The 14242-nt window shown below is 34.3% G+C and overlaps 1 protein-coding gene and 1 pseudogene across 2 annotated transcripts in view; one reads left to right on the plus strand and one right to left on the minus strand.

Moving 5' to 3' along the window:
* Positions 1 to 14242, plus strand: part of LOC118898148 (sodium channel protein type 2 subunit alpha) — a 149388-nt gene that overhangs the window by 20327 nt on the left and 114819 nt on the right. The window contains exon 2 of one of the 2 annotated variants that reach the window (XM_036858137.1): positions 10313 to 10336. The exons of the other annotated variant lie outside the window; for it this stretch is intronic. The gene's annotated coding sequence lies outside the window, so the exon portion shown is untranslated. The remainder of the gene's footprint in view (positions 1 to 10312; positions 10337 to 14242) is intronic. 2 annotated transcript variants of the gene reach the window in all.
* On the minus strand, positions 7603 to 9348 carry LOC118897943 (annotated as a pseudogene).

A 14242-nucleotide genomic window follows, 5' to 3' on the forward strand; every position in this document is an offset into this window, starting at 1 on the left:
CAGCATATGATCTTGGTTCTTCCCGTCTCATTGTTCACTCCTCCACATCACTTTGCTTTTTACTCTGCCTTTCCAAAGTTCATTATTTGCAAGTATCCCTGATTCAGTCACTGATTCTCTCTTTTTCTCTATCTTCATCACTTTGTTGTGATTCATTGAGTCCCACAGCTTTAAACGCTATGTAAATAATCATAACTTCCAAATGTTTACCTCCAGTTTTCTGCTGAACTAAAAACTTATGTGTCCCACTGCATATTTGACATATAGATTTGGATATTTCGTGGATATCTCAAAGTTAACATGCCCTAAACTACGTTTCTGAACTTCCCTCTCCTTGACCAACCTGCTCTACCGCCAGCCTTCCCTATCTTGCTTCTTAGGGAGGTAACGCCAGTCTTACTTATCCTCAGGTTAAAAACTTTAGGGTTACCTTTGAGTATTCTCTTTCTCGCATATCCCATATCCAGTCCCTAAGGAATTCCTGTTGATTTCATCTTCAGAATATATCCAGAGACTGACTACATCCTGGCATCTCCACTGCTACTACCCTGGTCCAAGCCATCACCATATCTCTCCTGGATTTCTGTCTTACTTTCTTCAAACTGGACTTTTTTTTTTTTTTTAAGATTTTTATTTTTTATTTAATTTAATTTATTTTTTTTTACATCTTTATTGGAGTATAATTGCTTTACAATGTTGTTTTAGTTTCTGCTGTATAGCAAAGTGAGTCAGCTCTATGTATACATATATCCCCATATCCCCTCCCTCTTGCATCTCCCTCCCACCTTCCCTATCCCACCCCTCTAGGTGGTCACAAAGCACCGAGCTGATCTCCCTGTGCTATGCGACTGCTTCCCACTAGCTATCTATTTTACATTTGGTAGTGTATATATGTCCATGCCACTCTCTCACTTCGTCCCAGCTTACCCTTCCCCCTCCCCGTGTCCTCAAGTCCATTCTCTACGTGTGCGTCTTTATTCCTGTCCTGCCCTTAGGTTCTTCAGAACCATTTTTTTTTTCAAACTGGACTTTATTCTTCTACTCCTTCTCCTTCTATTCTCAACACAGCAGACAGGAGTAAGCTTATGCCACATCTCTGCTCAAAATCCTCTAAGGAATGCCAATTGCTCTCAGAGTAAAAACTACCTTATAATTTCCGATTGAATCTGGTCTCCATTCCATTATTTTTCTGAGCTCATCTCTAATTTCTCTTCCCCTTATTCACGTTTACTCTTTCTTGAATATTGCAGGAACACTCACATCTTTATGGAAGTTTATCTTGCTGGAAGGCTTTTGCCTCAGATATTTGCATGACTAACTCCCTCACCTGCTTCACATCTGTGCTCAAATGGCATCTCTAAATGATGCCTATTCTGACTATACAATTTAGTATCTCTTCTCCCTTCCCCTACTCCATTCTTCTGATCCTCCATACTCTGCTGCACTTTCTTTTTTTTTTCACTTTTTGCTTTACTCTTTTTCCTTTCATTTCCTTTCCTTGCTTCCTTTCCCTTCTTAAAACTTACAACTTCTAGCACACTGTATAATTTCTATCTCCTTTGTCAATAATGTAAGCTCCAAATGGGCAAAGATTATTATCTGTTTGGTGCACTAATTTATCACAAGTGCTCAGAATGGTTGCTGACATATAGAAGTAACAAAAATAGTAACTGTTGAGTAAATGAATGAACCTTAGAAACTTAAATTGTATTCCTTTAAGCATGCTAAAAGGGTAGTGTGTTTCCTCTTTTACTTTTATTGAGCTGATTCACACAAATGCCCAGAACAATCTGCCTGATTTTTCATTCAGTATTTTTGTCAATAAGAGTGAAATGTATATTAATGTTATAAAATGAGGCCTTCCAGGAGAGTAAACATACCATAAATACTGGCTGATGGACTTCTCCTGATTTATGTAACATTTAATATGTTTCTCATGGGGCTTTATTCTCTGCTTATTTGCCATTGTTCTAGATTGTGAGCTTCTCAAAGTCAGGAACTTAATCTTCATTTCCATCTCTCAAGCACCTAGTCCAGTGCCTGGCACATAAGACATTTTTAAAACATACTAGATTAATCATAGACCGAAAATACTCAAAATTTAATAATGATCCAGTGTATGCTATGTGTCCTGAACTTTCTTCACGTGGATTCCTTTAATTCTTGCAACAATCCTGAAGAGGAAAGTTTAAGTTTCATTTTTACAGATGAGATAAAACTGTTGTTTGGCCCAGGACTCCATTCTTTCTCAACTATTGCAGTACCCTCACTGTGTAATCTTTAGTGACCATATCATAGAAAGTTAAATATATTCCCTTGTTTAGAGATGACTAGAAGTAATGGTTGCAATGTCAAATATATTGGGAATGTTTTGTTTCTGTTTTCAGTGGAAACAAATCTTTAGCTTTGGATAACATATAGTTAATTTTATTTTGCTCTTTTAATAAGTTAGGAAAATTGACTTTATATTTTGTCCTTTTAATTCCGTAACTGTTAAAAATTATTTACTATCTTAATTTATATAAACCACCAGGATTTTTTCCCATCTTATTGTGATATAATTGATATATAACATTGTGTAACTTTAAGTTATACAACATGTCGATTTGATACACACATATATTGCAAAATATTACTAATGTAGTGTTAGCTAACACCTCCATCATGCCACATAATTACCATTACCATTTTGTGGTGAGAACATTTAAGATGTACTCCCTTAACAATTTTTGACTATATAATACATTATTATTAACTGTAATTACAATGCGGTACATTAGATCCCCAGAACTTGTTCATCTTCTAAATGCAAGTTTATACTCTTTGACCAACATCTCTCCATTTTCTTCACCCTCCAGGCCCTGGTAACCACCATTCTACTCTCTGTTTCTAAGAATTTGGCTTTTTTAGATTCCACATATAAGTGATATCATACAGTATTTGTCTTTCTCTGTCTGACTTACTTCACTTAACAGAATCCCCTAAGCCATTCATGTTGTCACAGATGGCTGGGTTTCCTTCTTTCTCATGGCTGAATAATATTCAATTATATATATGATATATGCAATATCTCCTTTATCCATTCATTCACTAATGGACACTTAGGTTGTTTCTGTGTCTTGGCTATTGTGAACAATGCTGCAATAAACAAGCGAATGCACATATCTCTACAATATTCTGTTTTCATGTCCTTGGATATATACCCAGAAGTGGGATTGCTAGATTATATGATAGTTCTATTTTTAGTTGTTTGAGGAACCTCCATACTGTTTTCTATTGTGGCTGCACCAATTTACATTCCCATGGATGGTGCATGAGGGTTCCTTTTCTCCACATCCTCACCTATACTTATCTCTTGTCTTTTTGATGATAGCTATTCTAACAGGTGTGAGTGTTATCCCATTGTGGTTTTGATTTACATTTCCCTGATGATCAGTGATGTCAAGCACCTTTTCATGTACGTGTTGGCCATTTGGATGTCTTCCTTGGAAAAATTCCTATTCATGTCCTTTGACATTTTAAAATCAGATTGTTTGATTTTTCGCTATTGAATTGTATGTGTTCTTTATATTATTTTGGATATTAACCCTTTATCCAATATATGGTTTGCAAATACTTTCTCTCATTCTGAAGGTTGCTGTTTCATTTTGTTGATTGTTTCTCATGCTATGCAGAAGCTTTTTAGTTTGATGTAGTCCCACTTATTAATGTTTGCTTTTGTTGCTTGTGCTTTTAGTGTCATACTGCCTAAAAATTGTTGCCAAGATGAATGTCAGAAAGATTTTTCCTATTTTTTCTAGGAATTTTACAGTTTCAGATCTTTTTAAAATTTTATTTATTTATTTTTGGCTGCATTGGGTCTGTGGTGCTGCGCACGGGCTTTCTCTAGTTGCAGCAAGCAGGGGCTCCTCTTCATTGCGGTGTGCAGGCTTCTCATTACGGTGGCTTCTCTTGTTGCAGAGCATGGGCTCTAGGCACACTGGCTTCAGTAGTTGTGGCTCGCAGGCTCTAGAGAGCAGGCTCAGTAGTTGTGGCTCACGGGCTTAGTTGCTCTGCGGCATGTGGGATCTCCCGGACCAGGGCTTGAACCTGTGTCCCCTGCATTGGAAGGCAGATTCTTAACCACTGCGCCACCAGGGAAGCCCACAGTTTCAGATCTTATGTTTAACTCTTCAGTCCATTTCAAGTTAATTTTTGTGTGTGGTGTAAGATAGGGGTTCAATATCTTCTTCTGCATGTGATCATCCAGTTTTCCCAGCACCATTTATTGAAGAGACTATCCTTTTCTCATTGAGCGTTCTTGGCTTCTTTGTCAAATATTAGTTGGCCTTATATGTGAGAGTTTATTTCTGGGCTCTCAATTCTGTTACAGTGGTCTAGTGTGTATTTTTATGCCAGTGTCATACTGTTTTGACCATTGTAGCTTTGTAGTATAGTTTGAAATCAGGAGATGTAATTTTTCCAGCTTTATTCTTCTTTCTCAGTGTTGTTTTAGCTATTCTGGGTCTTTGGCATATGGTGCTTCCACAGAGGTACTTTTGTTTGTGGATATATGCCAAATTATTGCTGTTGTGGGAGAAGGGAAATACAAGGGACATCTTATGCTGACGTGATGCTGATGGGACTTCATTAAACCAGTAGGATTTAATTGAAATTACCCAGTTTAAGCTCTCCTAAAGTGTCTTCATGCATGTATTCTAAATCTCAGCTTAGGTATTTGTTTTTGTAAAATGCCTAGTATATGTCTTTATTACTTTATTTGTAGAAAATTCTAACATAAATATGCCAACTTGCTATTAGAAAATGTATGTTTTTCCACTTAATCATACTGAAAAATATTTCTACTGAATATATTTCTGTCCTCAATAAATTCCGGGTTTCCAGTGAAAAAAAAATTTATAATATTCCATGCCTCAGAAGATATATGTGAACTTTTGTCTTAATTAGATCTAACTCAAATGTCACTTCCTTTATAATGCTCTCTCTGATGTTTTCACATACAGTGTCACATTTTCTTCTGTACTTCCATTGCATTCTGCAGCTATCTTTACACTTGTCATAATGTGGACTAGCCAGACATATGTGCACCTGGGTCATCTCTCATGTAAAATTGTTTACTGTTTAAGGACAGACATGTGTATTATTGATCTTCCTCACATCATGAGGGGTGCCTGCTATCAGCATGACTTGTTACTGATGATGGAAACCTTGATCACTTGGCTAAAGTTCAGCCAATAAATTTAATCTCTGGTTCCATGTAGTTCATCATTTTTCCATGAGCTTCTGCTTTCTCAGATTCCTGACCTTGGTTAAGTCTTCAGAAAAATTCTAGTCATTATTAAAGACCAGAAAGAGTTATAAATGAAACAAAATATGATTTAATAAATCAATATAATACATTTTATACAACTCGAAACATTCTAAGAAGATTTGAGTTGATTTAGGCTATATTTCAGTAAATACCATCTTAGTTTTTGTGACAGTGTTTTTAGCAAATCAAGTGTTCTTTGCAACAAGTAACAGAAAAAGACTAACAAAAATGTTAGCAAGGGGAAAAAAGGGAATGTATTGGCTAGGTATAGGGTTGTTCACAGACATAGCATAAGAAAGGACACATACTGGGATGTTCCAATATATAGATGGTAAGAATCAGTGGAACATTAGTAATTCTGGAAGGGGGTAGCAGAAAACAAAATAGAACAAGCTATAACAATAATAAGAATAAAAGAAAAAAGCCAATGGGATGTGTATTTTTACATTTAGATTTTCAAAGAAAGCATGACATTTTGTCTCAGGAATTTTATGCAAAGTGCTGCATGTGTTGAAATATTTGGTGTCTTCCACCCCAGTGATTCTCTTACCTTGCATTGCATAAATTAATCCATGACCTCATAGCTTAGCAAATGAAAATTGATCTAGATTGAATAGAGAGATTAACTTCTCTAATGCATTTTTTGAGTTATAATATAAATTAATATGTTATTTTTACACTTAGTGGTTCCTGGAGAAAAGGGGGCAGATTAAAAGGAGAGAGAGAGAGACAACTTGAAAAGTCCATGGCTTCTAGCATGTGATTTTCAGTTCGTAAGCTAAGAACTTTCATAGCCTTTTATGGTACATTGTATAATGACTCCAAAGATATCCATGTCCTAATCTCAGGATTCTATAAATGTTACCTTATATGGCAAAAGGGATTGCAGATGTGATTAAATTAAGGATCCTGAGATGGGAAGATTATCCTGAATTTTCTGGATGGGCCCTAAATATAATCACAAGAGTTCTTATAAGACAGAGGCAAAGGGAGATATGCGTACAGAAGAAGTAGGAGATGTGGGAATAATGCAAGGTAGAGTTCATAGAACCAGGAATGTAGGTGGCCTCCAGGATCTAGAAAAACCTCTGGAGAAAGTGTGGCCCTCCCAACACCTTGGTGTCAGCCAGGTAAAACTCATATCTGACTTCTGACCTTTAGAACAGTAAAGGTGTAAATTTATGTTGTTTCAAGCCACCAAGTTTGTGGTAATTTGTTACAGCAGCCATAGAAAACTAATACACTTTGTTATTAAGTATGAAATGACTAGGGCATTCAGTAAATTAGAATCCTTAATGCCAATAACCTGTATTTTTTTTCTATGTGAGTCAATTTTTGATGATTTAAAGGAGGGGAATACATCAAATATTACCAGTGAGCATCTGCTATTTATTCTTTAAGGGCTAATTTGAGAAGCATGTTGTCAGCTTTATAGACAAAGGAAGACTAATTTTCAACTTTATCAATGGCTATCAGGTGAACTGAAGGCATAGGTTGGGTTATTCATATTCGACTTTCTTATTGTCAAGAAGTAAATTTGGGGCATTTGTGGTTTGCAGTGGCAAATAGACATGGTAATGATAAGTCATAGTCACACTTCTAAACAAAAAAGATGGCTTGAAAAATGATGATGGGATAGTTGCTGTGTTGGATACATATCATTTTTTCCTCTACTCTTCTAAACCATGCTTTGAGACCTGGGAGGTTCTTTGTTGGCACTGTTTCAAGAGGCACACTTGGCCTGTGGCTTCTGGCGGGGATGGCCAAAGATGGGCACCAGCAGGGATTGGAGAGTTGGAAGAAAATGAAGTTAGGGTGTTTATTTCTCACATATCTCCCTGTCAGATTGCCATGGTAGAATATGAAGGCCATAGCTCTTGCCAAGAGGCCCCTACTCCCTCTTGATTGCAGGAATCACTTCCTTCCCTTGCTTCCTCCTGCCACTAGCCCTGGGGTGGTGACCATTGCTTTTGTTGGTTTTCCTTAACCCTAACATGCCTTTGTGAATAGTCATTTTTTGTTTTAATCTCTTCAATTAAATTCTCTTATGCCATCTATTATTCTGTCAAGAACACAGGCATACCTCAGAGATATTGTGACTTCGGTTCCAGACCACCACAATAAAGTGAACATTGCCGTAAGGAAGTCACATGAATTTTTTGGTTTCCCAGTGCACTTAAAAGTTATGCTTACACTACATTGCATTCTACTAAGTGTACAATAGCATTATGTCTAAAAAATGTACATAACTTAATTAAAAGCTACTTTATTGCTAAAGAATGCTAACCATCATCTGAGCCTTCAGTGAGTCAAAATGTTTTTGCTGGTTTAGGTCTTGCCTCAGTATTAATGGCTGCTGACTGATCAGGGTGGTTGTTGCTGAAGGCTGGGGTGCCTGTGGCAATTTTTAAAAATAGAGACAAGTTTGCCACATTGATTGACTCTTCCTTTCACAGCTGACTTCTCTGTAGTAGGCAATGCTGTGTGATAGCTTTTTACTCACAGTAGAACTTCTTTCAAAATGGGAGTCAGTCCTTTCAAACCTTGTTGCTGCTTTTTCAATTAAGTTTATGTGATACTCTAAATCCTTTGTTGTCATTGCAACAGTCTTCATAACATCTTTACCAGGAGTAAATTCCATCTCAAGCAACCACTTTCTTTGCCCATCCGTAAGAAGCAACTCCTCATCCACCAAAGTTTTATCATGAGACTGAAGCAATGCAGTCACATCTTCAAGCTCCACTTTTATTTCTAGTTCTCTGGCTATTTTCACCACATCAGCAGTTACTTTCTCCACTGAAGTGTTGAATCCCTCCAAGTCATCATGTGGCGTGAAATCAACTTCTTCCAAACTCTTGGTTATGTTGATATTTTGGCCTCTTACCATGAATCAGGAATGTTCTTAATGGCATCTAGAATAGTGAATCCTTTCCAGGTTTTCAATTTACTTTGCTCAGATCCATCAAAGGAATCACTATCTATGGAAGCTGTAACCTTACAAAATGTATTTCTTAAATAATACGACTTGAAGGTCTAAATTACTCCTTGAGCCATAGGCTGCACAATGGATTTTGTGTTAGCAGGCATGAAAACAACATTAATCTCATTGTATATCTCCATCAGAGCTCCTGGGTCACCAGATACATTGTCAAAGAGCAGTAATATTTTGAAAATAATCTTTTTTGCTGAGCAGTAATTCTCAAAAGTGGACTTAAAATATTCAGTAAACCATGTTGTAAGCAGATACGCTGTCATCCAGGCTTTGTTGTTCCATTTCTGGAGCACAGACAGTAAATTTAGCATAATTTTTAAGGGCCCTAGAACTTTTTAAATGGTGAATGAGCATTGGCTTAAAGTCACCAGCTGCATTAGCCCGTAACAAGAGAGTCAGCCTGTCCTTTGAAGCTTTGAAGCCAGGCATTGACTTCTCTTCTCTAACTATGAAAGTCTTAGATGTCCTCTTCTTCCAATAGAAGGCTGTTTCGTCCACTTTGAAAATCTGTTGTTTAGTGTAGCCACCTTCATTAATAATCTTAGCTAGAATCTTCGGGATAACTTTCTGCTTCACCTTGTAATTTGATGTTGTGATTATAGCTTCTTTCCTTAAACCTCATGAACCAACCTTTGCTAGCTTCAGACTTTTCTTCGGCAGCTTTCTCACCTCTCTCAGCCTTCATAGAATTGAAGAGAGTTAGGACCTTGCTCTGGATTAGGCTTTGGTTTAAGGGACTATTGTGACTGGTTTGATCTAATCAGACCACTAAAACTTTCATCGTATCAGAAATAAGGCTGTTTCACTTTCTTGTCATTTGTATATTCACTGAAAAAAAACCTTTTAATTTCCTTCAAGAACTTTTCTTCTGCATTAGCAACTTGGCTGGTTGGCACAAGAGGCCTAGCTTTTGGCCTGTCCTGGCTATCAACATGCCTTCCTCACTAAGCTTACTTATTTTTAGCTTTTGTTTAAAGTGAGAAACGTGATTCTTCCTTTCACTTGAACACTTAGAAGCAATTGTAGAGTTATTAACTGGCTTCATTTCAATATTGTTGTGTCTCAGGAAATAAGGAGGCCTGAGGAGAGGGAGAGAGACAGGGAACCGTCGATTGGTGGAGCAGTCAGAATACACACAACATTTATCGATTTAATTCATCATCCTATATGGGCGTTGTTCTTGGTGCCCCTAAAAAATTACAATAATAACATCAAAGATCTCTCATCACAGATCACCTTAACAATTATAATAATAAGGAAACAATTTGAAATATTGCAAGAATTAGCAAAATGCGACACAGTGGCACAAAGTGCTGTTGGAAAAATGGTGTCAATAGAATTGTTCAACACAGGGTTGCCACAAACATTCAATTTTTGTAAAAACTGCAATATCTGTGAAGCTCAACACAGCAAAGCATAATAAAATGAGGTATGCTGTATTTACTATAATATAGGCACTAGTGAAACAATTCACATAAATCAGATTATTTTATTCTCACAATGATCCTGTGAGTTAGGCACTATTATGACCACATTTAAAATATGAGGATTCTGAAACACATAGAGTTTAAATAACTTGATGGTCACATAGATAAGAAATGTGTAAACCAAAATTGAATCTAGGAAATTTGACTCTATAGTTGAACTTAGATGTGGTAGTAAATTAATATGCTTTAAAAGATAATCTCATATATTTGGTATCTATATAAATCCCATAAACAAGACTAAGTACAGAAAAAAATAGAATAAGTAGAAACAAGACAGGAGAATTTAGTTCATAGGTAATAAAACTAAACACATAAGACGCAGAGATATGGATTTAGAAATAGTCTGAACGTGCTCTGCATATCTGAATGCTTCAAGATGTTATTCAGTATCTTAATTTTTTTGAAGAATGGAACTGAGAAGGACAGCCTTTTTTACAGTACACAAAGAAAACCTTTTATTAATATAAGTGTATCATACAAATTAATTGAAATAATGTATTTGCTGTCTGATTATTTTTTCAGAGATCAAAAACAGATGAATTAAAGGTGAAAAAAACTACTTAAGTCCCTAAATATTTGTAAATGTAAAATCAGTAAATGCATTTAACTTATTATCTCCCCAAATTCACACTCCCTGTCTATATATACATATACATTTATTTATTTTATTTTATTTTTAATTTTTTTGGCCATGGCATGTGGCTTGCGGGATCTTAGTTCCCCAACCGGGGATTGAACCTGTGCCCCCTGCAGTGGAAGCGCAGAGTCGTAACCACTAGACTGCCAAGGAATTCCCACTGTCTTTTTTAATTGACATTTTAATTTTTAAAAAAGCATCATGACTTTAAAACAAAAAGATGGAAACTTTATTTACTGGGAAATTCTTGCTGATCTTCGCATAAGGGTGTGTCAGAATTTATCGTTATTCCATCTACAGAAACTGGAAGAGAAGATGACAACTATTTTTTTTAAACCTTTCAGTGTCTCCTATCTACCTTTCCTAACACTTATATTCAAAATTTTCTTCCCACTGATATCTAGTAGTAAAAACCTTTCTCCCATGAAGTTTCTGAAATTCTTCACGACGTGACATAGGCTCTGACAGTGCTGTCTGATCCACATAATACTTATCTGAGTGATTTGTGGTAATATCACTGATAGTCCACTTATAACCTATATCAAGGGTCAGCAAACTATGGCCTTTTATAGCCTCTTTTGTTTAAAACAGTTGGGAAATAAAGAAGAATATTTTGTGATATGTAAAAATGATATGAAATTTGAAGTTTAGTGTCCATTAATAAAATTTTATTGGAATGTCCATGCTTATTTCTTTATATATTTTCCATGGCTGTTTTTCATGCTACAAAGACAGAGTTGCATAGTTGCAACAGAGACCACATGACCCACAAAGCCTGAAGCATTTACTAAATGGCCCTTATAGGATCTGAGTTGCAGACCTCTTGGCCTATATACTCACATTGCCGTCCAATTGCAAAGTGTAGGTGTTTGATAGTATTTAAACTTCTGGATGAATGATCTTACACAGTGAAATGTGTTTGTATACCTGTATTACAGATATAACCTACTAATTTTACCATTTTTACAGTTGCTTCTTTTAGCCTAAGTATATAATTTTGTCTGTAAATAATTATGATAATTATATCTACTCTTTTCCAATACTTCTAATCAATGGTTGCTCTATTTAATTCTAAATATTGTTTTCTTCTAATTACTATTGGCAGATTATCCTGGCAAAAATTAATAGTGAAAATTTCTAGCTTTTTCCTTACTTTGAAATAAATATTTATAATATAACATCACTAAAATATATTGACATCAGTATCCATAGTGATGTAATTGTATTGATGCAATTTTGATTTGAGACAGATAGACATTATCATGTAAGGATGTTTATTTCTCTGACAAAAAGAATTTATAATAATTTATAAGTAAATATGAGACATTTAATGCCATTTTAGCATCTGGATATAGTTCATATTCTTTATTGATCCATTGACATAATATATTTCATGAATATATTTTCTTATATTATTTTTTAATTGCTATTTTTGATGTTGTTTTTTGGTGTGTTATTAAGTAGCTGATGAATTTTATTTAAGATTTTTATATCTGTATTCATTAGTGGTGTTGGTTGTAGATTGCATTTTTGGTAAAGTTTTACTATCAAGCTTATATTTGTTTCTTAAATCTTTTGAGTAATTTACTGTTTTTCTATGCTTTGAGTCAATTTAAAAATGTGGAAATAAAGTGTTTCTAGATAATGTCAATATTTATTTTCTAGAGGTTATCAATAACTCTTCTGTAAAACAACACCTTAATTGTTATTTTAAAGTAGTTTTACATAGTTTTTCAATTAATTCCTTTACAATTTGCCTGGTCAAGTTTTCTACTTATACTATTTTGACAATTTCATTTTCATACATGATAAACATTTCATAGAGGATTTTAACTATTTATAAATTTTAAAATAAGTTTTATAAGTTTAATGTACTGTAGTCAAGGAATGTGGGTTAGGTCCACAAATTCTACCTTCTAGAGTTCGTTAAGGTCAGATATTTCGGCTTGTATAGTTGCTTGTTTGTTTTTTGTTGCTGTGCAACTGATCAGTTTAGGAAATTATAAAAAACTTTTCTCTGTACAGTACAAGGTTTGGTACCTAGTTATTAAAATAACAGTAATAATTATTTTATTCAAATCTTCAATGCCTTTATCTTGCTTTTATACTTGATCTCTCAAAAACTGAGAAATGAATTGATGTCTTCTACAATTGTGTTGAATTATGTTGAATTTCTAACAGTTCTGCATAATAACGTACTACTATTAACTTTACAAATTTATGACTAGTATAACTTTATTGGAAGATTTACCTTTATAAATATAAAAGTACCTTATTTATCCATTTAAGTTATTTTTGCCTTGAAATATATTTTGTCTCAAATAACATTGTAAAACCTACATTTTTGTTTGTATTTGCCTGATATATTTTTGCCTATTTTTTAGTTTTAATTTTGGCAATTTCTTCTATGCTTCTTTTAAATAAACAGCATCTGTCCAACTTTTGCTTTGTGATCTAATTTGGTACTTTTTGTTATTTAATATGAATAAACCAATTCACAATTTATTATCATAAGTTTTAGGTATATTTGGTCTTTCTTCTGATAACTTGTTTTGTGGTTTCTACTCTTCTTCTTTATTATTTTTCCTGATTTGTCTATTGGACTGTATCAGCTATCATTTTTACTTTTTTCTTTTTTTCTCCCTCTTGTTTTTTTTCTAGTTGTTTGGAATGCATACATGGCCTTGTTTTCATTCCATTATTTTAAAAGAAATTGCCAGCATCATGAATGAAACAGTATCTATTAGTTACTTCCCTGTATGATAAAAATATTAATTTTTCCTTCCCTGTACAACTATTTCCTAGTGTTTTTTTAAAGGTAATCTGGTATTTTATACAAATTTACAGAAATGTTCTTAATAAATGTATTGTTTTATATCCATGTTGACATGGATATACATATAGTGATTTACATATAGCCCTATGGTTTAACTCTATGTCCTAACTGAGAGTTCTTTTATACACAATTTTGCCATTTTTTTTTCGCATCATCTTCTGTAGAGCTGAAGTATATCTTAAAATCATCTTTTCATACATTGATGATATATTTCTTACCTCTCGATGTGTGAGACTGTTTCTCATATAGGCATGACATTTTCAGTTGGTATACAAATATTTTCCTCTATAATATCTTGTTCTTTTATTCTCTGACATCTAATGTGGGGAAGATAAGATACAGCCAGAATTTTGCTAGTGTTTTTCCTCTTCTTGCAAATTAACCATTTTTTCCTACCAGAAATTTGAAAGATTTGTATCTGTATCTTTTAACCTTCTCTAGCCCAGCAGAATATGTCTAAATTTGGGTTTATTTTCATTAATGTATGTGTTATTTGCTGGTCCCTTTTGATGTACAGACTCTTTTTGATATAAAATTTTCATTCTTTCTTGAGATTAGAAATTGTTGCAACTACCATGTTTGCTTTGGTTTCTCCTTCTGAATTGCTAGCTTTAATTATATCATCTTCTGGGCTTTTGTCTTATACATTTTTAATATTTTTAATAATCATTTCTATCTCGTTTTCTCCTTGCTCTTAAATCTGTGGAAAGTTTTTGAGTTTGTCTTTTATTTAGTGGATTTAATTTTCAGCATTTTCAAATCTCTTGTTTATTGTTCATATTGTACTTATAAATTTAGCTATTTTTGGAAGTATCCTTGCAGTCTCCAATTGGACTCTCTTGTTGTTGGCTTTACTTTCATATTTAAATTGTCCTCTTAATTATGGCTAATATTCCATTGTATATATGTACCACATCTTCTTTATCCATTCATCTATTATTGGCCATTTAGGTTGTTTCCATGTCCTGGCTATTGTAAA

The sequence above is a fragment of the Balaenoptera musculus genome, chromosome 7, assembly GCF_009873245.2.
Source record: "Balaenoptera musculus isolate JJ_BM4_2016_0621 chromosome 7, mBalMus1.pri.v3, whole genome shotgun sequence".
NCBI lineage: Eukaryota > Metazoa > Chordata > Mammalia > Artiodactyla > Balaenopteridae > Balaenoptera > Balaenoptera musculus.